Here is a 23,033-nt window from a genome sequence, read left to right as displayed (position 1 = left end):
TTCTGTTTTGTTATTCAGTCCTATCCAGAAAATAGTTCTGGCAGAAGTTAGGTCATATGTCTGCTCTCACTAGAAACAAAAAGTAAACTTGTACCATTTTTGGGGTTTTTTTTATAGGAAGCCGAAAAGCATACATTTTGGTAATAATATTGTTACTGCATTTAGCAAACTACTTTCTTACGTAGCTTAATAGGACCTCTTTTTTTATCCACACTGCAGAAAAATTAAGTCTAATTACTTACTCAGTCATATCGCTGATGTAACAGATGTAGTTACAGTAGAAGACCAGGCATTGTTGTTTCCAGTAAGGATCACCATCTGCAGTCGGTGCTTTGCTCAATGTAAATTTAAGGCAGATGAGAGAACTTGCTGCTGCTCTTCCCGCTGGCTTTATACCTTTTGGTGGTTCACCCCTCCCCTTTCCCAGGGGAGCGTGGGAAGGGTGGTGGGCGAGGCCAGGAGTATATGAGCCGCAGCTGCCGGGAGGGGAGCTCATTCCACTCTTGGCTTTCTTTGGTCTTAGAGCTCTACTCTTCCTTCAGTCAGTTACAGCTTTTGAGCTAAGCTACTCAGGGAGATGCATTTTGATATTCAGAGAAGCAGGTACCTCTGTTTGAGGTAGGACTTTAAGGATGAGTCAAGACTTGACAGCAGTTTTAGTATAGCGTATGTTTAACCACAGCCTTTTTCTTCAGGTCAGTAATTTTTTATTCAGAATTTGTGGGTGGTGAGATTGTTTAATAGTATGTGTCATTCTCTTTATTCTAGGTACATTATGCTTTCCTGGAACTCCTGACTTGACTGAAGATGGAACACTGAGTTTTTTTCACTAGCCGTGCTGTTTACTCTGTAACTTGCTGGTACCGCATCTCTTAATCAGATTGATGATGACGTTGTCCAGCAGGGGTTAAGGTGAGCATCTTGTACACATTTGTGCAGAGACTGAGAGTTTCTTAAGCAAGTGGCAGGGTTGTGACATGTAGTGTCTTTAAGAGCATGGGACGGCTCGTTGCCTTTATCAATGGCTCAGTGGACTGTGTGACCGCTGGAAACTTTGTGGCTCGTGGCAGGCCCCTCATAGATTATAAGCATTGGGGCTTTGCTTACTTTGTGGTCCTGTAGCCGATCCCCGAGGCCGCGGGAAGGCGTAATGTGGGAGATGCCCACAGAACACAGGGCATGGTATGGAGGAAAGGCTCCCGTGGAGCAGCTAATGCAGGGGAGTTCAGGGGTGCAAATACAGGGAAGCGGCTGTCGGGAGGGGGCGTGCGGTTCCTTCTTTGCCAGTTCAGGAGAAGAGAAGAAGTTTCTAAAGCTTTGAGATGGGGGGACGGTTGAAGAAGCAAGGAGGGTTTATTGGCTTCTCTCAGTTTAGTTTTGCAGTCGCCATGGGACCTCGACGAGGTTTGTTTCGAGTCTCTCTGCGGCTGACAGGGAGCTATGACAAAGACACAAGAGATGAAGCGCAAACCCTCCGGGCCTCCGCATCTGAAGATGGAGGGCCAAACGTCAGACCTTTGAACCTCAAAGGTGTTAAGGCTTGTATGTGAAGAGCTTAATGTTCTTTTGCATTTAATTTTGCTTTTTTCTAACGGTAGGCTGTAGTTGGACTCTAGGTGGCATTTCTGAATGGAAACAAGACTTCTGGAATTCCTAAGCTATTGGTCAGCATTGGGGTGAATTCTACATTACGTTTTTTGTAGATGCAGAGGAACGAGCCGTGTGCCAAAGGGTGACGGATGACAGGCAAGCGGAGCATTGTAAGAAGGTGGGTTCGCATGTGATGTCGGAGGGAAGATGTGACCGGTGGCTTTAGGACTAGCTTTTGATTTGTGGGTGTTGATTTTTAATTTTGAAGGCACAAAGCGGGTTTACGGGCAGCAGAGGTGACTGGGGCAAGGTGAGCCGTGACTAGCGGCCTGCAGTAGCAGTTAATATTCAGGTGTCTTATTGTCGGCGAAGCTACAAGCTTTTGCAGGGGCCCTTAGCATTGGACTGGCGTTTGAGGTGAGCCAGGGCATTAGCGAGGAGGAGCATGGGGCGGATGATTTCTCAGCAGTGCAATGGTAATTTTGTGTCTCTTGGTATCTTGGGTTATCAAGAGCGATGAGGACCGCAGCGTCCCATTCTGGACGCAGCAGGTGAGCCGAGAATCCCGGTGCTTCTGAGGACGGGGATGTTATAGAAGGTGTTGTGTTGGCCAGCGTGATGCTTACTGTCAGAACTGTTTGTGGGTTTTCTTTTTTTGCAGAGGAGGAAGCAGAACCTGGCGACTGCAGGAGCGTCCCAGATATCCGATGCGTTTTCTGATGAGGATGGGTTTAGAGCCGTGTCCCTCTGAAAGCAAAGTAGAGGGATCGGGGCCCGGGGAGGGTCTGGAGGGAGGGGACCACGGTTGGGCATCACAGGGAGGGCTTGTGAAGTTAGCATAGGGGAGCGGGCCATCCTGGGACAGGCCCCTTTGGGCCAGTAAAGGGAAGGGGTTTCTCTTAAGCCCCGGCGGGCAGGGCGGTTCCAGCCTGTGTCTGTGGTGTTGTGTTGTTTGTGTGGTCCGTCTTATGTGTTGTAAAAATTACCTGGGTCTCCAGTTCTTCATTGGTCTTTCTGCTCAACGAGCACCTTGGGCACATCAGGTGCCATCCCTAGGGTCTCGAATGCCTCTGGTCAGTGACATATTGTCAATTGGGCAATTCTTTTATTTCCCTGTGAGCGTAAAGTGTGGATCGGTGTCACATCTCGCAAGTCTCTGGTTCTCATTTGAGGTGTCATTCCTGGGCTGCATCAGCCGCTCTCCTCTCTACCGGTCCATTTTCATGGATGGTGGGACTTCTTCCCTGCATCCTTACATTCTTAGGTCTTGAAGCCTGGCTTCTCGTGCATCCATCATCTCTGTGTTGACCGTAACTTCTTGTAAGGGCCTCTTGCATTGTCTGTTTTTCTGGGGGTGCCATAGCACCTCCTTGCTCTGGGCCGTCGCGGCCCCGTAGGTCTTCTTGCCCGACAGCATCTCCTGTCGGGGAGTCATTCTTCTTGTGGAGGAGAGTTTTCTCTCTTCTTTGAATCACATTGTTTGTGGTGGTGTGTGTACTGTTGGTCTGTGCCTGTGCGTTGGCTTGGAGCTGCTCTGTCCAGGGGTGTAAAGTCAGGGGTAGAAGGAATAGCGATAGGAAGCTGCGGTGAATATGTCGATAGGCCTAGACTGTTGCAGCAGAGGTTGGGCAGCGAGCTCGCAGGGAGCAGCCATCGGCAGGCTGCGTGGTCTGTCATTTGAAAAGTGGTTAGAGGAGGTGGTGGGAGCTGCATGGGAGGGGTCGATCAGCAGCAGCAAAGGAGCTTGAATCTGGACAGCGTTCTGGCTTGTATGTGTAGGGCTTAAAGTCTGGCCCTTTTTTCATTTATTTAGCGGCAGGCTGCAGTTGCACTGTAGATAGTATTCCAAAATGGAATCAATACATCTGGAACAGTTAATGGCCTGAGCAGCATCCAGGTGACTTTCATTGTTTTTTTTTCAGATGTCAGGGGACAAGATGAGCACAGAGGACCAATGGAGGCATTGAACAGACTGATCTATGAAGGTGGATGGGTGCATAGCGTCAGGGGGAGGATGCGTTTGGTGGCTATGTGACTGCATTATGGTTGGTGGGTTTTTTCCCCAATGTTGTAGGTGCAAAGAAACAAGCAAAGGAGGATATGGGCACCAGTGGTGCCTCGGTCAAGGAGAACAATGGGTAGCAGGCTACAGTAGCAGTTATTGTTCTGGTAGGGTTTGTCATTGAAGTCATCAACATCCATTATTTGTGGTTTTTCAGGTGGTACCAGAGCCTTGAGGTGGCAACATGTAAACGGCAGGAGCGACACAGGCAAGCAGCCAAGGTGAAGGAGCAGGAGACGGGAATCGGTGCGGGCAGGCTGCAATTTTGGCAGTATCTCAGCATGTGTCTTCTACTCTGTTTTCTATGTGGGTGTCACACGGTCTCAGACGTGCAAAGCAGCATGCTGACCAGCGTTCTGACAAGGTGAGGCTGGCATAGGTCGGATCAGTGTCTCAGAGCAAAGTATCATACGGCACCTCAATGATGCGTATCTCTTTTGGTTTTGCAGGGGCTGTGCAGCCCGCCTTTGGCAATAGACCAGCGTTTGAGATGAGCTGGGGTGGCGGCGAGGAGGCACCTGGGACAGGTGATTTCTCAGCAGTGCAACGGTAATTTTGTGTCTCTTGGTATCTTAGGTTAGCGAGAGCGATGAGGGCCGCAGTGTCCCATTGTGGTCCGAGCAGGTGAGTGGAAAATCCCAGTGCTTCTGAGGGGGATGCTATGGATGGTGTTGTTGGCCGGCGTGATGCTTACTGTTTTGTTTTTTTTTGCAGAGGAGGAAGCGGAACCTGGTGACTGCCGGAGCATCCAGTTAGGTGATGCGCATTCATGTTGAGCATGGATTCAGACCCTGGACCCTCTAAAAGCTAAGTTGAGGGACTGGGGAGGATCTGGAGGGAGGGGACCATGTTTGGGCATCACAGGGAGGGCTTGTGAAGTTAGCGTAGGGGAGAGGACTGTGCAGGAGCGGGCCCCTTTGGGCATGTAAAGGGAAGGAAGGGGTTTGTGTTCAGCCCAAGTGGGCAGGGCAGTTCCAGCCCGTGTCTGTGGTGCTGTGTTTGTGTCGTCCGTCTTCTGTGTCTTAGACCTTACCAGGGTCTCAACATCCTTTTTGTTCTTCACAGTCAAGGAGCACATTATGCACATCAGGCACCACCGCTGGGGTTTTGAATGCCCATACTCATGGGCACAGTGCCAATTGGGCGTGTCTCTTCTTGCCTTAGAAGTGTAAAGCATGGATTGATCTCACGCCTCGGAAGTTTTTAGTCGGTTCTCTTTTGCGGTGTTCCAGGCTGTGTCAGCAGGTCTTCTCTCTACCGGTCCATTGTCATGGACTGTGGGACTTCTTCCCTGCATCCTTACCATCTTAGGTCTTGAAGAAGGGCTTCTTGCACATCCATTGTCTCCATTTTGACCGTAACTTCTTGTAAGGGACCATTGGGCTCTCCTGTTTTTCTGAGGCTGCTGTGGAGCCTCCTCGCTCTGGGCCATTGCGGCCCTGTCGATGTCCTTGTCCAACAGCGTCTCCCGTCAGGGAGTCATTGTTCTTTCAGAGAGTTTTCTCTCTTCTTGAATCCTATTGTTTTTGGTATTGTGTGTAATGTTGGTCTGTGCCTGTGTGTGCTTGCCTTGGAACTGCTCTGCCCAGGGCAACCAGGGAATCCGTAAATGGCAGGGGCAGAGTGGGTGAGCAGCCAAATAAAGGAGCAGGAGATTGGAATTGATGCAGGCAAGCTTTGTTTTTGGGCAGTATCTCAGCATGCGCTGTTTGCTTTGATTTTATTGCAGGTGCCGTACATATCCTCAGAGGGGCGAAGCAGCATGCTGACAAGAGGTCTGAGAAGGTGAGGTAGTTGCGTGCCGGGTCAGTGTGTGAGAGCAAATTATTGTGCAGCAGCTCAGTGAGGGGTGTCTCTCTTGGTTTTGCAGGGGCTGTGCCGGCCGCCTTTGGCATTGGACAACTGTTTGAGGTGAGCTGGTATGGCAGCGAGGAGGAGGGTCGAGCGCGTGACTTCTCACGGGCATAATAGTAATTTTGTGTCTCTTGATATCTGTTGCAGCAGAAGTGATGATGGTAAAGCGTCCGACTCTGGAACGAGCAGGTGAGCAGAACACCCGGGTGCTTCTGAGGAGGGGGTTGGCGTTGGCCAGTGTGATGCTTCCTGTCAGCACTGTTTCTGGCTTTTTTCCTTTTCAGATGACAAAATGGAACCAGGCGAGTGCAGGAGCTTCCCAGTTAGCCAACGTGCTTTTGTTGAGGATGGATTTAGACCTCTGACCCTCCAAAAGCTAAGTCGAGGGACTGGGGCTGGAAGAGTTTGGAGGGAGAGGAACACGGTTGTGCATTGTGGGCAGGGCTTGTAAAGTTAGAGTAGGGGAGAGCTGTGCAGGAGCAGGCCTCTCTAGGCGTGTAAAGTGAAGGGGTTTCCCTTCATCCTTGGACTAGTATGGGCAGGGCAGTTCCAGCCTGTGTCTGTGGTGCTATATTGTTTCTGTGGTGTCTTCTCTGTTGTAGACCTTCATCTGTTCTGGATGTCCTTGTTGCTCTTTGCACTCAAGAAGCTCATCAGGTGCCTTGGATGCCATTTCTAGGGCCTCAAATGCCTGTACCTATTGGATAGTGCCAACTGGGAGGTTCTTTTCTTGGCTTACAAATGTAAAGCATGGATCAGTCTTGTGTCTTGAAAACTTCTGGTCAGTTCTCTTTGGCGGTGTTGTTCCAGGCTGTGTCAGCAGCTCTTCTCTCTACCGGTCCATTGTCATGGACTGTGGGAGTTTTTCCTGGAATCCTTATGCTTTTAGGTCTTGAAGACAGGTTTATTACACATCCGTCATCTCCATTTTGACCGCAACTCCTTGTAAGGGACCATTTGGCTTGACTGTTTCTCTGGGGCTGCCACGGAGGCTCCTCATTCTCGGCTGTTGCGGCCATGTCGGTCTCCTTGTCCGACAGCTTCTCTCGTCCGCCAGTCATTGTTCTTGCAGAGAGTTTTCTCTCTTCTTTGAATCCAATTGTTTGTGGTGTTGTGTGTAATGTTGGTCTGTGCCTGTGTGCGTTTGGCTTGGAGCTGCCCTGCCCAGTGGCATAGTCAGGGGTAGGTGTCATAGCGATAAGAGGCTGTGGTTAATAGGTTGACAGGCCTAGACTGTTTAGGCAGAGGCTGGGAAGTGAGCTCAGACGGAGCGGCCGTCGGCAGACGGTGTGGACTGTCATTTCAACAGTGTTTTACAGAGGTGATGGGAGTCTTGTGGGAGGGGCTGATCATCAGCAGCAAAGCAGATTGAATGTTGACGGTGGTAAGGCTTATGCATGGGGGGGCCTTTAAGTTTGGCCCTTTATTCCTTTATGTAATGGCAGGCTGTATTTTGGACTCTAGGCGCTATTAGAAAATGGAATCAATACATCTGGAATTGTTAATGTCTTTAGCAGCATATGGGTGACTTGTTCAATACTTATTTCAGGTGCCAGGGAACAAGAAGGGCACCAAAGACCAATGCAGGCGCCGAGCAGAGCGTCGTTAGGAGGTGGGTTGGCACATGGTGTTGAAGGGAAGACATGATCAGTGGCTATAGGACTGCCTTACAGTTGGTGTGGTGTTTTTTTCCAGTATTGTAGGTGCAAAGCAACGAGTGAAGCATGATATCGGCACCAGGGGTGACTCAGGCAAGGTGAGCAATGAGTAGTAGGCTGAAGTAGCAGTTATTTTTCTGGAGTGCTGTTGTTGGTGAAATTACCATCATCCCTCTTTGTGTTTCCCAGGTGGTACCTGAGCCTCAGCATGGCAACATGTAAATGTCAGGGGCAATACAGGTGAGCAGCCAAGGTAAAGGAGCAGGAGGTGGGAACCGGTGTGGCAGGTGGCAGTTTTGGGCGGTATCTCAGCATGTGTCTTCTGTTTTCTTTTTGTAGGTGCCACACATAGTCCTGAAGGGGCAAAGCAGCATGCTGACAAGAGGTCCGAGAAGGTGAGGTGGTTGTGGACCGGGTCAGTGTGTAAGAGCAAAGTACTGTGCAGCAACTCAGTGACATGTCTCTGTCTTGGTTTTGCAGGGGCCGTGCGGGCCGCCTTTGGCATTGGATAAGCTCTTGAGGTGAGTCGGGGTGGCAGCGAGGAGCGTAGGGCAGGTGACTTCTCACGGGTGCAATGATCATTTTGTGTGTCTTGGCATCTTAGGTTGCAGAGGCGATTATGGCTGCAGTGTCCGACTCCGGAAAGAACAAGTGAGCAGCAGAGCATCCTGGTGCTTCTGAGGAGGGGATTGTTGTGGAAGAGGTTGGTCTTGGCCAGTGTGATGCTTACTGTCAGCACCATGTGTGGTCTGTGATGTCCTCATCTTTTCCTCTTTTTCAGATGACGAAGCAGACCTGTTGACTGCAGGAGCATCCCAGTTAGCCAACATGCTTGTTGTCGAGGATGGATTCAGACTCCCGGCCCTCCAAAAGCTAAGTCGAGGGACTGGGGCTGGGAAGGGTTTGGAGGGAGGGGACCACAGTTGGGCATTGCGGACAGGGCTTGTAACATTAGTGCAGGGGAGAGGGCTGCGCAGGAGCGGGCCTGTCTGGGCACAGAAAGGGACCGAGTTCCCCTGCATCCTAGGACTAGCATGGGCAGGGCAGTTCCAGCCTGTGTGGTCAGTGCTATGTTGTTGTTGTGGTGTGTCTTGTGTCGCAGACCTTCCTCTGGTCTCGATATCCTTGTTTCTCTTTGCACTCACAAAGCTCATCATGTGCCTCCGTGCCATACCTGGGGTCTCGAATGCGTGTACTCATTGGCATAGTGCCAATTCAGGTCTTCTCTTCTTGCCTTACAAGCGTAAAGCGTGGATCAGTCTAGCATCTTTCTGCTGCGGCATCGTTCCAGGCTGTGTCAGCAGCAGCTCTTCTCTCTTCCGGTCCATTTTTATGGACTGTGGGACTTCTTCCCTGCATCCTTATGCTCTTAGGTCTTGAAGCCGGGCTTCTTGCACATCCATCGTCTCCATTTTGACCGTAACTTCTTGTAACGGACCATTGTGTTCTAATCCGGTTTTCTGGGGCTGCCGTGGAGCCTCCTCGCTCTGGGCCAATGCGGCCCTGTCGGTCTCCTTGTCCAACAGCGTCTCCCGTCAGGGAGTCATTGTTCTTGTGGAGGAGTTTTGTCTCTTGATTCCCATTGTTTTTGGTGTTGTGTGTAATGTTGGTCTGTGCCTGTGTGTGCTTGCCTTGGAACTGCTCTGCCCAGGGCAACCAGGGAATCCGTAAATGGCAGGGGCAGAGTGGGTGAGCAGCCAAATAAAGGAGCAGAAGGTTGGGATTGATGCAGGCAAGCTTTGTTTTTGGGCAGTATCTCAGCATGCGCTGTTTGCTTTGATTTTATTGCAGGTGCCGCACATATCCTCAGAGGGGCGAAGCAGCATGCTGACAAGAGGTCTGAGAAGGTGAGGTAGTTGCGTGCCGGGTCAGTGTGTGAGAGCAAATTATTGTGCAGCAGCTCAGTGAGGGGTGTCTCTCTTGGTTTTGCAGGGGCTGTGCCGGCCGCCTTTGGCATTGGACAACTGTTTGAGGTGAGCTGGTATGGCAGCGAGGAGGAGGGTCGAGCGCGTGACTTCTCACGGGCATAATAGTAATTTTGTGTCTCTTGGTATCTGTTGCAGCGGAAGTGATGATGGTAAAGCGTCCGACTCTGGAACGAGCAGGTGAGCAGAGCACCCGGGTGCTTCTGAGGAGGGGGTTGGCGTTGGCCAGTGTGATGCTTCCTGTCAGCACTGTTTCTGGCTTTTTTCCTTTTCAGATGACAAAATGGAACCAGGCGAGTGCAGGAGCTTCCCAGTTAGCCAATGTGCTTTTTTGTTGAGGATGGATTCAGACCGCTGACCCTCCAAAAGCTAAGTCGAGGGACTGGGGCTGGAAGAATGTGGAGGGAGAGGAACACGGTTGTGCATTGTGGGCTGGGCTTATAAAGTTAGCGTAGGGGAGAGCTGTGCAGGAGCGGGCCTGTCTAGGCATGTAAAGCGAAGGGGGTTCCCTTCATCCTTGGACTAGTATGGGCAGGGCAGTTCCAGCCTGTGTCTGTGGTGCTACGTTGTTTTTGTGGTGTCTTCTGTGTCATAGACCTTCCTGTGTTCCTGATGCCCTTGTTTCTGTTTGCACTCAAGAAACTCATCAGGTGCCTTGGATGCCATTTCTAGGCCTCAAATGCCTGTACCTATTGGATAGTGCCAACTGGGAGGTTCTCTTCTTGGCTTACAAATGTAAAGCATGGATCAGTCTTGTGTCTTGAAAACTTCTGGTCAGTTCTCTTTGGCGGTGTTGTTCCAGGCTGTGTCAGCAGCTCTTCTCTCTACCGGTCCATTGTCATGGACTGTGGGAGTTTTTCCTGGAATCCTTATGCTTTTAGGTCTTGAAGACAGGTTTATTACACATCCGTCATCTCCATTTTGACCGCAACTCCTTGTAAGGGACCATTTGGTTCTACTGTTTCTCTGGGGCTGCCACGGAGGCTCCTCATTCTCGGCTGTTGCGGCCATGTCGGTCTCCTTGTCCGACAGCTTCTCTCGTCCGCCAGTCATTGTTCTTGCAGAGAGTTTTCTCTCTTCTTTGAATCCAATTGTTTGTGGTGTTGTGTGTAATGTTGGTCTGTGCCTGTGTGTGTGTTTTGGCTTGGAGCTGCCCTGCCCAGTAGCATAGTCAGGGGTAGGTGTCATAGCGATAAGAGGCTGTGGTTAATAGGTTGACAGGCCTAGACTGTTTAGGCAGAAACTGGGAAGTGAGCTCAGATGGACCGGCCGTTGGCAGACGGTGTGGACTGTCATTTCAACAGTGTTTTACAGAGGTGATGGGAGTCATGTGGGAGGGGCGATCATCAGCAGCAAAGCAGATTGAATGTTGACGGTGGTAAGGCTTATGCATGGGGGGCCTTTAAGTTTGGCCCTTTATTCCTTTATGTAATGGCAGGCTGTATTTTGGACTCTGGGCGCTATTCCAAAATCAAATCAATACGTCTGGAATTGTTAATGACTTAAGCAGCATATGGGTGACTTGTTCAATACTTATTTCAGGTGCCAGGGAACAAGATGGGCACCAAAGACCAATGCAGGCGCCGAGCAGAGCGTCGTTAGGAGGTGGGTTGGCACATGGTGTTGAAGGGAAGACATGATTAGTAGCTATACGACTGCCTTACAGTTGGTGGTTTGTTTTTTTTCAATATTGTAGGTGCAAAGCAACGAGTGAAGCATGATATCGGCACCAGGGGTGACTCAGGCAAGGTGAGCAATGAGTAGTAGGCTGGAGTAGCAGTTATTTTTCTGGAGTGCTGTTGTTGGTGAAATTACCATCATCCCTCTTTGTGTTTCCCAGGTGGTACCTGAGCCTCAGCATGGCAACATGTAAATGTCAGGGGCAATACAGGTGAGCAGCCAAGGTAAAGGAGCAGGAGGTGGGAACCGGTGTGGCAGGTGGCAGTTTTGGGCGGTATCTCAGCATGTGTCTTCTGTTTTCTTTTTGTAGGTGCCACACATAGTCCTGAAGGGGCAAAGCAGCATGCTGACAAGAGGTCCGAGAAGGTGAGGTGGTTGTGGACCGGGTCAGTGTGTAAGAGCAAAGTACTGTGCAGCAACTCAGTGACATGTCTCTGTCTTGGTTTTGCAGGGGCCGTGCGGGCCGCCTTTGGCATTGGATAAGCTCTTGAGGTGAGTCGGGGTGGCAGCGAGGAGCGTAGGGCAGGTGACTTCTCACGGGTGCAATGATCATTTTGTGTGTCTTGGCATCTTAGGTTGCAGAGGCGATTATGGCTGCAGTGTCCGACTCCGGAAAGAACAAGTGAGCAGCAGAGCATCCTGGTGCTTCTGAGGAGGGGATTGTTGTGGAAGAGGTTGGTCTTGGCCAGTGTGATGCTTACTGTCAGCACCATGTGTGGTCTGTGATGTCCTCATCTTTTCCTCTTTTCCAGATGACAAATCAGACCTGTTGACTGCAGGAGCATCCCAGTTAGCCAACATGCTTGTTGTCGAGGATGGATTCAGACTCCCGGCCCTCCAAAAGCTAAGTCGAGGGACTGGGGCTGGGAAGGGTTTGGAGGGAGGGGACCACAGTTGGGCATTGCGGACAGGGCTTGTAACATTAGTGCAGGGGAGAGGGCTGCGCAGGAGCGGGCCTCTCTGGGCACAGAAAGGGACCGAGTTCCCCTGCATCCTAGGACTAGCATGGGCAGGGCAGTTCCAGCCTGTGTGGTCAGTGCTATGTTGTTGTTGTGGTGTGTCTTGTGTCGCAGACCTTCCTCTGGTCTCGATATCCTTGTTTCTCTTTGCACTCACAAAGCTCATCATGTGCCTCCGTGCCATACCTGGGGTCTCGAATGCGTGTACTCATTGGCATAGTGCCAATTCAGGTCTTCTCTTCTTGCCTTACAAGCGTAAAGCGTGGATCAGTCTAGCATCTTTCTGCTGCGGCATCGTTCCAGGCTGTGTCAGCAGCAGCTCTTCTCTCTTCCGGTCCATTTTTATGGACTGTGGGACTTCTTCCCTGCATCCTTATGCTCTTAGGTCTTGAAGCCGGGCTTCTTGCACATCCATCGTCTCCATTTTGACCGTAACTTCTTGTAACGGACCATTGTGTTCTAATCCGGTTTTCTGGGGCTGCCGTGGAGCCTCCTCGCTCTGGGCCAATGCGGCCCTGTCGGTCTCCTTGTCCAACAGCGTCTCCCGTCAGGGAGTCATTGTTCTTGTGGAGGAGTTTTCTCTCTTGATTCCCATTGTTTTTGGTGTTGTGTGTAATGTTGGTCTGTGCCTGTGTGTGCTTGCCTTGGAACTGCTCTGCTCAGGGCAACCAGGGAATGCGTAAATGGCAGGGCCAACGTGGATGACCAGCTAAGGTACAGAAGCAGAAGGTTGGGATTGATGCAGGCAAGCTTTGTTTTTGGGCAGTATCTCAGCATGCGCTGTTTGCTTTGATTTTATTGCAGGTGCCGCACATATCCTCGGAGGAGCAAAGTAGCATGCTGACATGAAGTCCGAGAAGGTGAGGCAGTTGCGGGCCCGGTGAGCGTGTGAGAGCAAAGTATTGTGCAGCAGCTAAGTGAGGGGTGTCTCTCTTGGTTTTGCAGGGGCTGAGCGGGCCGCCTTTGGCATTGGACAACTGTTTGAGGTGAGCTGGGGCGGTAGCAAGGAGGAGTGTGGGTCGGGTGACTTCTCACGGGTGCAATGATCATTTTGTGTCTCTTGGTATCTCAGGTATCGCAAGCAACGATGGCTGCAGCGTCCGACTCTGGAACGAGCAGGTGAGCAGAGCACCCGGGTGCTTCTGAGGAGGGGGTTTTTGTGGAAGAGGTTGGTCTTGGCCAGTGTGATGTTTCCTGTCAGCAGTGTTTCTGGGTTTTCTGTTTTTCAGTGATGAAGTGCAACCTGGTGACTGCAGGAACATCCCAGATACCTAATGCATTTTTGGTCGAGGTCGGATTTAGAGCCCACGTCCCTCTGAAAGCTAAGTCCGGGGGCTTGGAAGGGTCTGGAGGGAGGGGACTACAGTTGGGCAGTTCAGGGAGAGCTTGTGAAGCTAGTGTAGGGGAGAGAGCTGTCCAGGAACAGGCCGTTTTGGGCGGATCAAGGGAAGGGGTTTCTCTGTAGGCCAAGGGGGCGGGTAGTTCCAGAACTGTGTCTGTGGTGGTGTCATCTGTGTGGTCTGTGTTTGGTGTCTTGGATTTTACCTGTGTCTCAACATCGTCATTGCTCTCTGTGCTCAATGAGCACATTATGCATATCAGGTGCCATTCCTAGGGTCTGGAATGCCTGTACTCTTTGGCATAGTGTCCATTGGGCGCTTCTCATCTTACGTTTTGCGCATAAAGCATGGATCGGTGTCACATCTTGGAAGTTTCCCATCAGTTCTCTTTTGCGGTGTCATCTCAGGCTGTGTCAGCAGCTCTTCTCTCTTCCGGTCCATTTTCATGGACTGTGGGACTTCTTCCCTGCGATCTTGTGTTCTTAGGTCTTGAAGCCAGCTTCTTGCAGATCCATCGTCTCTGTTTAGAGCGTAACTTCTTGTAACGGAGCATTCTGTTCAACTCTGCTCTTCTGGGGCTGCCGTAGAGCCTCCTTGTTCTGGGCCATTGTGGCCCTGCTGGTCGTATTGCTGGACAGCTTCTCCCGTTGGGGAGTCATTCTTCTCGCCGAGAGTTTTCTCTGTTCTTTGAATCCCATTGTTGGTGGTGGTGTGTGTAACGTTGGTCTGTGTCTCTGTGTGTGTTTTGTTTTGTGCTTCTCTGCCCAGGGGTGTAGAGTGAGGGTTAGGTGGCATAGCGATAGGAGATCATGCTTAATCTGTTGATAGGCCTCGAGTGTTCAGGCAGCAGTTGGGTAGTGAGCTCGCATGGAGTTGCTCCTTGGCAGGCTGTGCAGCCTATCATTTCAATGGTGTTTTGAACTGATGATGGGAGCTATGTGGGAGGGGATGATCAGCAGTGGCAAAGACGACTGAATGTTGACAGTGTTCAGGCTTGTAGGTGTGGGGCCTCAAGTTTGGTTTTTTTGGGGGGTTTGTTTTTAATGGCAAGCTTTTGTTGGACTCTAGACGGTATTCCAAAATGCTACCGATATTGCTGGACTTGCTAAGTTAGGTATCGGCAACTGGGTATCTTGTGGAAGGGAGCGGTGTTTGCTAATGTGATGCTTCCAGTCAGTAATGTTAGTGAGGCGTGTTTGTTTATATATGTTATGCAGATACTGATGTAGAACATGTGGAATGCAGGAGCATCTAATTTTATGATGTGGTCAATGAGGATGGATTCTGCATCCTTCCCTCAAAGGTAAGTCCAGGGCCAAAGCTGTGGGTGGGGTGAGGCCGGCAGGAGGTGTAACACCAGGGTTGCGGAGGGAGCTATTTAGGGTCTCTTAAGTTTGGGGCGGACAGAGGTCCTGGCATCTGTCCTTTAGGGTGTGACTGTTCTGGCCTGTGTGTGTTTCCCAGTGTCATTTGTGTTGTGCGATTAGTCTTCTATGTGATGCTTTCTACAGGTATCTACTTTCTGCACTCTTGTGCAGCTCGGTCGGCGTGCATTTGGTGTCGCAAGCTTCGCTGCTTTGGTCTAGAGCCTGTCAAGCGTTCCTCATCTTGCGATTGGAGCCTAAGGTGTGGTTTTCATCAGAGGTCTTTCTGGAGAGTCCCCTTTGCGGAGGTGATCTGGGCCAGAAGAAAAGCTCTGCTCATGGCAATTCTGCTACCATAGAGTTCCCCTGCAGCATTTCATCTCTGCCTCGTTACGGGCTTAGGTCTTAAATCCTGGCTTCTCAAAACTCGGTATTGGTTTTGAGCACCGTCTGCAACTGCATTGTTTTGCAGCGTTTTGTGTGCTTTTGCACTGTATTATTATGCCTTGTATCGCCTGCCACGTGAGTGTCTCGCACTGAATAGTCCTTTATTGTGTGTTGTATTGCAGTGCTCTGTTTCTATTGAATTGTACGGCCCTGGTTTTTTTTTTTCTCGTAGCACTATATTATTATTTGTATTGCCTTGTATTGCTCTGTATTGTTGTTGTGTTGTAGTGCTCTATAGTTGAATTTTTATGTCAATGTTTGGGTGTGTTGCACTGCAGCACTCACTACTTGCATGGACCGCTATGGGAGACTGTATTGCCTTGTATGAACTTGTTTTGTGTTTTGTAATGTGGAGCTCTGTATTGGAATATGTACAGGCTTGTATAGCCATGTAATTTTTTTTCTTGTGGATCTCTGTATTTGATCTAGCATTGCATTGTTTGTGTCTGTACCGGTCCTGGATCGCAGCGCTCTGTACTTGTAGCGAGCGATACCTGGGACCGTATTGCATTGCAGGGCTCCGTACTGTGTTTTGTCTTGCATTGCATCCATCTGTACTCGTATTGAATGTTACCTGAGAGCGTCCTGCTTTGTACGATGCCGTATTGTGTTTTGTACTGCAGCACTCTGTACTTGATTTTGCATTGCAGCGTTTGTCTCTGTATCGATCTGGCATTGCAGTGCTCTGTACTTGTATTCTCTGTTCTTGGAGACCGTCTTGCCTTGTATTGAGGGCCGTGTTGCATTTTGTAATGTGGAGCTCTGTATTTACTTGATTTTTGAATTGCATTGTATATCTCTGTTGGTCTTGCATTGCAGCGCTCTTTATGGACGCTCTCTGAGACAGTTAAGCATTGTATGGGCCCGTGTCGCGGTTTGTCTTGTCGGTTATGTAAGAGTGCGGTGCATCGTTTGGCATTAATGTTGCCAGCGTTCTCCGGTTCGGTGTTTAAGTCCATATGGTACGGCATTGCAGTGTCAGGGTAGAGGTTGGAAGCGACTCGGAGGTTGTTACGCATGTGAGATGGAGTAGAGCTGATAGCAATTGGATTGAGAGCTAGCATGAGGTAAAATTGTAGTTCAGCAATGTCTTTCCTATTGGCTTTGCAGGCGCTTTGCAGCAAGCCTGCAGAAGCAGTTGAGACTAGGTCTGAGGTGCAGCGTGATGGGCCTCAGCAGTCGGTTGGTTTGGTGCTTATTAGTTATGAAGATGCTCTGGAATTCTGAAGTGTCACAGAGGACTCTGTTATTCTAGGTTTTGGAGCGCAGCTGCAGAGGTCTGCCTTGTATTCTGGGTGCGGTGTCTGTTAAGCAGGCTCGTGTTCTGTTTTTGCATGTGACAGAGCAGCACAAGGTGCTTGTAGAGCATCGGGCATATTGTCATTATACTGCAATCGCAGCAGCTGTCAGTAGTATCTATGCACGGTCGAGTTATTGACATGGTGCCAGTCGCGCACATCTCGATTCACTGAATGATGTGCCAGGGCAGTGACACTAGACCAGTCTAGCATCATCTGTGCATTAGGCTCGTCAGCTTTGCAGATTGTGCTTTGCCAGCAGGTGTTTCCTCGCTGACTGTTCTTGACAGTTATCCCAGGGGTTTATTTTCTGTGGCATCCTAGTCCCATTGTTTTTCTGGCATTTAGTCTCCATCAATGACTGTGACTCAATCCCCCGTCTTTTAGCCAAAGCTGAGGTGCTCTCGAGGCGGGGCACACCAGAGGGTCCCTGCCACGGAGCCTCAGCGTTGTTGTGTTTATTGTCAGGCTGCATATCTTGGTGTAGCAGTAACAGTCCCCTGTGTGGTAGTCTGGTGTCCTGAGGTCACGTGTGTAGAGAGTGTGTGCGTTTGCGGTAGAGATGCTTCGTGTGTTTGTGTAGCAATTCTAGTAGGGGTGGAACAGTCTCAGCACGGGATGGTTCGGTGTTGATTAGCATGGCTGTTTTGGGTGGAGGTTGTAGGGGTTTTACGGGGCCGGTAGCTGTGGGCCAGCAGGCTGTAGACTCCTTTCCATTGCGGTTTGCAGGTGCCACCGAGTACTCTGTATCCCTGAGCAAATACTTGATCGAATGTAGCTGGAGTATGCAATGATAAGCGAAGACAGAGCAGAAGTGGAAGTAGCTCAGCACATTGCTCAGCATCTGGTTATGAAGGCTAACAGTTAGGGATCATGTGTAGCGGTGATGTAGTTTTGAGGTCAGGTACCAGGGATGTTCCAGGGGTGGCTCTTGATGTGCTGCGGTCTGCTTTTGTGGCAGGCACGTGGCCAAGGGGCTACGTTATGAGGGTGGAGTGGAATGAATGGCTGTGGAAACAGTGGTAGATTTTGAATGCGTCTGATACTGTATGATGATGTCAGGGTTAAATATGTTTTTCTTTTCAGACTGTATGGGTGGCTGAGTCTTTTTTTGAGATATATAAGAATTAGGAATATAGTAAAAAAAAAAACAAAACACAACAAAAAAACACTCCCAGCTGGTGGAATCTTTTTTGCCTTCCCCTAGCTGGGTTTTTTTTTTCCCCTGGTCCTGGCTGTGTGTCTAGGCGATGTTTATTGCCAGCGTTTGGACCGCAGACAGGCTTCAGCTGGGGTTTTAGCAGGCGCAGTGAATTTTGAGGCCCCTGGGAACAGCGTTCCTGAGGAGCTCTGCAGACACTGGGCGATGGGTAGCTGGCAGGCAGACAGGCGAATGGATGGGGTGAGCGTGTGGGGTGATGAGTGTGGTAGGTGACTGCCAGTGTTGTAGCGGTGTATGGCTGATGACAGTGTGTCTGTAGTGGGTTGTATGTGGGCTTGAGGTGTGATCTTTTCCAGAGATGTAGGAGTTCATGGAAAAAAAACAACAAACCATGTTAGAATAAAAAAAACCCCAGCTGGGGGATTTTTTTTCCTTTCCCCCAGCTGGGTTTTTTTTTTCCCCTGGTCCCGGCCGCTCTGCGAGGCGATGTTCATCGCCAATGTTTGGGCCGCGGGCAGTCTCGGGCCAGGGTTTTGGCAGGCAGGGTGAATTTTGAGGCTCCCGGGAACAGCGTTCCTGAGGAGCACCACCGACACTGGGTGCTGGCAGGCAGGGAGCCGAATGGATGGGGTGAGCCTGTGGAGTGATTAGCGTGGTAGGTGCGTGCAAATGGTGTCTGTCCGTGTGTGGTTGATGATTGTGTTTCTGTAGTGGGTTGTATGTGGGCTTGAGGTGTGATCTTTTCCAGAGATGTAGGAGTTCCTGAAAAAAACAACAAGCCACGTTAGAATAAAAAAAACCCCAGCTGGGGGATTTTTTTTTCCTTTCCCCCAGCTGGGTTTTTTTTTCCCCTGGTCCCGGCCGCTCTGCGAGGCGATGTTCATCGCCAATGTTTGGGCCGCGGGCAGTCTCGGGCCAGGGTTTTGGCAGGCAGGGTGAATTTTGAGGCTCCCGGGAACAGCGTTCCTGAGGAGCACCACCGACACTGGGTGCTGGCAGGCAGGGAGCCGAATGGATGGGGTGAGCATGTGGAGTGATTAGCGTGGTAGGTGCGTGCAAATGGTGTCTGTCCGTGTGTGGTTGATGATTGTGTTTCTGTAGTGGGTTGTATGTGGGCTTGAGGTGTGATCTTTTCCAGAGATGTAGGAGTTCCTGAAAAAAACAACAAGCCACGTTAGAATAAAAAAAACCCCAGCTGGGGGATTTTTTTTCCTTTCCCCCAGCTGGGTTTTTTTTTCCCCTGGTCCCGGCCGCTCTGCGAGGCGATGTTCATTGCCAATGTTTGGGCCCGGGCAGTCTCGGGCCAGGGTTTTGGCAGGCAGGGTGAATGGGGGGGCTTCTGGGAATGCTGTTTCTGGGGAGCGCTCCCCTGAAATTTTGGAATTTTGTGTTGCTGCAGGGATGCGTCTGTAGTGGACAGTCATAGAAAGATGATGGAGATTGATGGAGCAGAAGGGTGTGGGGAGTTGGACTAGATGGCAGTGTTGACAAGGACTGGCATGTGTAGCTAGTTGGCCTAACTGTATTGTAGAGTGTTAGGGTTGTAAATTGCTGTGGTCATTGTAGTTTGTGACAGAATGATCTGTGTAATGTTTATATGAGCATGTAGGTGGGGAAGAGGAGATGTCACTGGGCAGAGCAGAGCTCGGTCATTGTCTGCCTGGGTGTACTAGTAGCAGAGATGATGTTGCCTTGCGGAGGAACAATTATTTATGTGTAGCAGCGGCTTCTGTGGTGAATGGAAGGGAGCAACGCAGGAAGGATTGTAGCTACGGTTTGTGGATTTGCAGGTCCAATGCTGTTGAAAGCTGTAAGGGATAGTTTGTAGAGTTTGATGTAAGGATCACATGGAATGAGTTAAAATGGACTAAAGTAATAACAGCAGTTAAGATGAGCAAGGCAGTAAGTCATACTGTATGATTGTAGTAAATGGTGGAAATGGAATGTGGGTAACGATAGTAGAAAACATTCTCGGTGTCAGTAGTGAGCCAAATGAATCTGGAAGAATGAGATAAACTGAAGTGTAGGATAGCGAAGGATGCAGGGTACCATCCCAGTGCTGAACAGACTGGGAAATGACCGTACTAAGCTAAGGGCGGCCCTCCACGTCCACGGGTAAATACACTGTTTGGGGAAAAATGCACCGCAGAGAGCGAAGGTGCGGCTGGGGAGTATAAGGGTAATGAAACAGTGTGTTATAAATTGCGATGAAAGAGGCATTTGAGGGCCAGTTGTATATCCCATTAGTGTAATGGAGTTGTGAACAGTTAAAAAAATATCATGCGTCTTACTACTTGGAGGATAGCTTAATAGCGGTAGCATAAGTGCTGATCTAAGAGGGAGGAGTAGTTTGAAGGTCTTGTCGAGCAATTGGTGGGTGTAACATATGCCCAAACTGGACGGTGACGTTCATGGTGCAATGGAGGCAATGAATGAACAGGGAGTTGTACTGTGGAGAAAGTATCCAATGAGATGCTAAAGGGAATTTCAAAGTGGACTTTTGAAGTATCCATCACAAGTACTGGAGGTATATAAGGTTGTGGAGACATTGTGCTCTGGGAGTATGTAGCATGCAAAATAAAGCTGGATCTGTTAATAACTGTTAATAAGTGTAATAAAGTTTAATAAAGATGAATAAAGTGTAATAAAGAGTTTTTACTTTTATGTCTCCCATTCCTTTTATGGACTGGTTTATTCATTGGTGTGTGCCTTCCCTCAGTAGCATCAGACTTTCTCCTTGTCTGGAAAATGTGTTGTGTTTATGTGTCATTTTGTTGAGTGGTTTTCCTGTCTTTGTTAGTGTTTCAGTTTCATAGGTGAGTGTTTTTGACTGTTAGCATTAGCAGGACATGCAGAAGTAGGAAAAAGTAACTATTTTTGGCAACCTCTGTCTTTGTCTTTGTTTTTGCTCTGCTTGTCTGAGTCACCTTTTGGTTTAGACTGAGAACAGCAGCGCAAATCAAAATCTGGCTTGCAGATGTAGTAGTCATTGGTCTTTGTGTGAAGTTTGTTTTCTCATAGCGTGTCAGTGTGTTTTCATTGTAAGTCTTACACCTGTCTTTTTTGTTTTCTCTTTGTCTCTGTCTCAGTGCAGAAATAAACTAATGCTATGAAGCGCCAAAATTGTGTGTTTCAGCATGTGACTGAATGTATGTATGGTGCTGGTTACTGCAGTGGAACAATTGTATTGGAAATTTTGTTCCAACAGTAAAAGTAGAGCACTTTAACTTTGCACCCACCCTGGGAGTAATTCAAGTAATGTAAATTTTAAAAAAAAAAAAAAATTACTCCCAGGGTGGGTGCAAATTTCTACTGCTGCACCAGACTTATTATTTTTATATTTTTACTTCAAATAGGATAACAACATAACCAAATCGCACCACACATCAATAACATCCCCACTCAACTAACAACATTCACACTACACAACGACTGTCACACACCAATGCCCCTACAACCACAAAACTTGCCTAACACAACAGTACACAAAACACCACATCACACCCAGAAACACAAACCACCAGCCACAACATCCATCTACTGACAACACACCCACCCACCACACACACCACACAAAACACCAACTGCACCAGAACACACACCAAGAGCACATACCACATTACCACACACATTCCAAGCACAGACATCCAACAAATTCAAATCACAACATTACCACTTACACACACAACAAGTGTGACAGGTACAACTTGACACAACATCATTCACATTAGGATCTCACACTTACAGTAACAGCAGTTAACAATTGTGCTTAGCAGTTACAGCTTAGACAATTAGGGTTACACAGTTACAAGTCAGACTGTTACAGGTCACAGTTAGGGAAATTACAGTTACAGGTGAGGGGTGAGGGTAAGGGGGTTAGGGTGAGGGGTTAGCAACATTAGGGTTAGCAACATTAAGGGTTGGGGTTAGGGGTAAGGGTTGGGGTTAGGGGTAAGGGTTGGGGTTAGGGTTAGGGTTAGGGTTAGGGACTAGGGTTAGGGTTAGGGTTAGGGACTAGGGTTAGGGACTAGGGTTAGGGACTAGGGTTAGGGACTAGGGTTAGGGTTAGGGACTAGGGTTAGGGTTAGGGACTAGGGTTAGGGTTAGGGACTAGGGTTAGGGTTAGGGTTAGGGTTAGGGTTAGGGTTAGGGTTAGGGTTAGGGTTAGGGTTAGGGTTAGGGTTAGGGTTAGGGTTAGGGTTAGGGTTAGGGTTAGGGTTAGGGTTAGGGTTAGGGTTAGGGTTAGGGTTAGGGTTAGGGTTAGGGTTAGGGTTAGGGTTAGGGTTAGGGTTAGGGTTAGGGTTAGGGTTAGGGTTAGGGTTAGGGTTAGGGTTAGGGTTAGGGTTAGGGTTAGGGTTAGGGTTAGGGTTAGGGTTAGGGTTAGGGTTAGGGTTAGGGTTAGGGTTAGGGTTAGGGTTAGGGTTAGGGTTAGGGTTAGGGTTAGGGTTAGGGTTAGGGTTAGGGTTAGGGTTAGGGTTAGGGTTAGGGTTAGGGTTAGGGTTAGGGTTAGGGTTAGGGTTAGGGTTAGGGTTAGGGTTAGGGTTAGGGTTAGGGTTAGGGTTAGGGTTAGGGTTAGGGTTAGGGTTAGGGTTAGGGTTAGGGTTAGGGTTAGGGTTAGGGTTAGGGTTAGGGTTAGGGTTAGGGTTAGGGTTAGGGTTAGGGTTAGGGTTAGGGTTAGGGTTAGGGTTAGGGTTAGGGTTAGGGTTAGGGTTAGGGTTAGGGTTAGGGTTAGGGTTAGGGTTAGGGTTAGGGTTAGGGTTAGGGTTAGGGTTAGGGTTAGGGTTAGGGTTAGGGTTAGGGTTAGGGTTAGGGTTAGGGTTAGGGTTAGGGTTAGGGTTAGGGTTAGGGTTAGGGTTAGGGTTAGGGTTAGGGTTAGGGTTAGGGTTAGGGTTAGGGTTAGGGTTAGGGTTAGGGTTAGGGTTAGGGTTAGGGTTAGGGTTAGGGTTAGGGTTAGGGTTAGGGTTAGGGTTAGGGTTAGGGTTAGGGTTAGGGTTAGGGTTAGGGTTAGGGTTAGGGTTAGGGTTAGGGTTAGGGTTAGGGTTAGGGTTAGGGTTAGGGTTAGGGTTAGGGTTAGGGTTAGGGTTAGGGTTAGGGTTAGGGTTAGGGTTAGGGTTAGGGTTAGGGTTAGGGTTAGGGTTAGGGTTAGGGTTAGGGTTAGGGTTAGGGTTAGGGTTAGGGTTAGGGTTAGGGTTAGGGTTAGGGTTAGGGTTAGGGTTAGGGTTAGGGTTAGGGTTAGGGTTAGGGTTAGGGTTAGGGTTAGGGTTAGGGTTAGGGTTAGGGTTAGGGTTAGGGTTAGGGTTAGGGTTAGGGTTAGGGTTAGGGTTAGGGTTAGGGTTAGGGTTAGGGTTAGGGTTAGGGTTAGGGTTAGGGTTAGGGTTAGGGTTAGGGTTAGGGTTAGGGTTAGGGTTAGGGTTAGGGTTAGGGTTAGGGTTAGGGTTAGGGTTAGGGTTAGGGTTAGGGTTAGGGTTAGGGTTAGGGTTAGGGTTAGGGTTAGGGTTAGGGTTAGGGTTAGGGTTAGGGTTAGGGTTAGGGTTAGGGTTAGGGTTAGGGTTAGGGTTAGGGTTAGGGTTAGGGTTAGGGTTAGGGTTAGGGTTAGGGTTAGGGTTAGGGTTAGGGTTAGGGTTAGGGTTAGGGTTAGGGTTAGGGTTAGGGTTAGGGTTAGGGTTAGGGTTAGGGTTAGGGTTAGGGTTAGGG

General features: G+C 49.4%; 2 long non-coding RNA genes across 2 annotated transcripts; both read left to right on the top strand.

Moving 5' to 3' along the window:
* The first annotated feature begins 5,644 nt into the window (after positions 1-5,644).
* On the top strand, positions 5,645-8,125 carry LOC142361483 (uncharacterized). Its single transcript, XR_012764134.1, has 9 exons — positions 5,645-5,695; positions 5,791-5,808; positions 7,056-7,118; positions 7,210-7,262; positions 7,354-7,404; positions 7,504-7,559; positions 7,645-7,685; positions 7,769-7,867; positions 7,946-8,125. It is a non-coding gene; the product is annotated as an uncharacterized LOC142361483 (long non-coding RNA).
* A 2,658-nt stretch (positions 8,126-10,783) lies between these two features.
* Positions 10,784-11,437, top strand: LOC142361482 (uncharacterized). Its single transcript, XR_012764133.1, has 5 exons — positions 10,784-10,838; positions 10,930-10,980; positions 11,080-11,135; positions 11,221-11,261; positions 11,345-11,437. It is a non-coding gene; the product is annotated as an uncharacterized LOC142361482 (long non-coding RNA).
* The last annotated feature ends 11,596 nt before the right edge of the window (positions 11,438-23,033 follow it).

The sequence above is a fragment of the Opisthocomus hoazin genome, chromosome 5 (genome assembly GCF_030867145.1).
Source record: "Opisthocomus hoazin isolate bOpiHoa1 chromosome 5, bOpiHoa1.hap1, whole genome shotgun sequence".
NCBI lineage: Eukaryota > Metazoa > Chordata > Aves > Opisthocomiformes > Opisthocomidae > Opisthocomus > Opisthocomus hoazin.
This window is presented reverse-complemented; position numbering and strand designations above follow the sequence as displayed.